The 1,817-nt window shown below is 32.5% G+C and overlaps 1 long non-coding RNA gene across 1 annotated transcript; it reads left to right on the top strand.

Annotated features, from left to right (window-relative positions):
* Window positions 1–683: 683 nt before the first annotated feature.
* On the top strand, window positions 684–970 carry LOC120081289. The gene is made up of 2 exons (XR_005482759.1): window positions 684–856; window positions 939–970. It is a non-coding gene; the product is annotated as an uncharacterized LOC120081289 (long non-coding RNA).
* The last annotated feature ends 847 nt before the right edge of the window (window positions 971–1,817 follow it).

The following is a 1,817-nucleotide window of genomic DNA, read 5'->3' as shown; positions in this document are numbered from 1 at the left end:
AATTAAAATTTCCTTAATTTGAATTTGAACGTTTCAAATCAACTTATCACGCTATTCTAAGGCTAATTCCGTTTTGTGAGCTAGTAGGGGACCATTGGTTCAAGCAGGGCATTCTAACTCTCTTTGAACCATTGGTTCTTCTATAATTTGAAGAAGGCAGGTGAATGTTAAATGTTATTTGGTTGTAACAAACTTTTTTTTTTTTTGGGTGTATTTTTCATTTTAATTCTTGAAATTGCTGCAATGAGTATATGTGCGTCAATTTCTTCTAATAGGGATTGGAATGAAGATAAAACCTTTCATCAATTATTTTTCAACATTGATGTTTATCATTTTGTCTTTTTGCAAAAACGCAGTAAAGGGATTTATAAGTGACGTTCTTTATTTACAATTTACACTGGTAATGTGTAGGTTTCTTTATGACATATGACTATGATTTATATCAAAGGCTTTCGTTCTGTCACATTTTCAACCTTCTTGATTACGTTTTGAATAAGATCTCTATAATCTATATACTTTTCCAATTGATAGTACATTGTGCCTGAACAATTTTGTGGTTAAATGTTTCCGTTTCTGCCTGTGGATATTGTCTTACTCATAAGAATTGCTATTGTCAGATAATATGGAAAAGGCTACATACATAAGGTTTCTTGAATCGAATGCTGCGGCTGGTTCGGTAATTGGGAAAGGTGGTTCAACAATTAATGATTTCCAGTCACAGTCTGGTGCACGAATCCAATTGTCAAGGAATCATGAATTTTTTCCTCGAACCACTGATAGGACCATTATGGTATCTGGATCAATTAATGAAATATTGAAGGCCATGGAACTCGTTCTTGCTAAGTTGTTGAGTGAGGTAATCTCTATGCAGTTCAAGTTCACTCTAGAATTTAAATGTTCTATTATTTGTGATTGATTAAAATTTTGTTTACTGGTAGCTTCATGCTGAAGAAGGAGATGATGTTGAACCGAGAACAAAAGTGAGGCTAATTCTTCCCCATAGTTCATGTGGAGCTATAATTGGCAAAGGAGGATCCACTATAAAGTATGATGCCAATATTTCTTCTATTACCATTTTATTGGCTACTAATTGCTTTATAATTTGTTAGCTTAAATAGGTTCCCAAAATTTAAAAAGTATCTAAATGATCCATAAACTTTTAATTATGAGTCTAACAGGTTCATAGATTTTCAATTTTGTGTCTTTAGGTTTGTGAATTTTAAAGAATGTCGAATAGGTGCTTTGTCTTTTGGGCACAAAATGGAAGTTCAGGATTCTATTAGACACAAAATTGAAAGTTTAAGGACCAACTAAACACAAAATTGAAATTTTGGAGCTTATTAAACAAATTTTTAAATTTTAAGGACCTATTAGACATAATCTCGAAAGTTTATGGAGTAAAGTTTACCTTTTGATTTTAAGGTTTTACATGTATGTGTATATATATATGTATTATTATAAAGCAGAAAATAAATAATAGCTAAGTGAACATTTTTCTCAAAACACCTAGATTAAGGTCATGTTACCTATGATCATCCTAGTGAAATGAAAGGCTCTGTCATGAATGGACTAAACATTTCGTGATCCGGTCTTATACAAACTCCTTTGTATAGGATACCCCCGCTTACATGTCTTCACATGAATGATCAGGATCAAACCATCTGTAGCACTTTACAACACTCGTAATATCTACAAAGCGGGTCGTATCTGTAGTGTCACCAAGATAAGGTTTTCCTCATTTATCCATATACTATAGATCATTTAGGTTATCACTTAAGGCGTGATCCACTTGTATGTTTCCACATAAATGCTTAAGT

The sequence above is a fragment of the Benincasa hispida genome, chromosome 7 (genome assembly GCF_009727055.1).
Source record: "Benincasa hispida cultivar B227 chromosome 7, ASM972705v1, whole genome shotgun sequence".
NCBI classification, from domain to species: Eukaryota; Viridiplantae; Streptophyta; class Magnoliopsida; order Cucurbitales; family Cucurbitaceae; genus Benincasa; species Benincasa hispida.
Note: the sequence above shows the minus strand (reverse complement) of the source record. Positions and strands in the feature narration are given on the sequence as shown.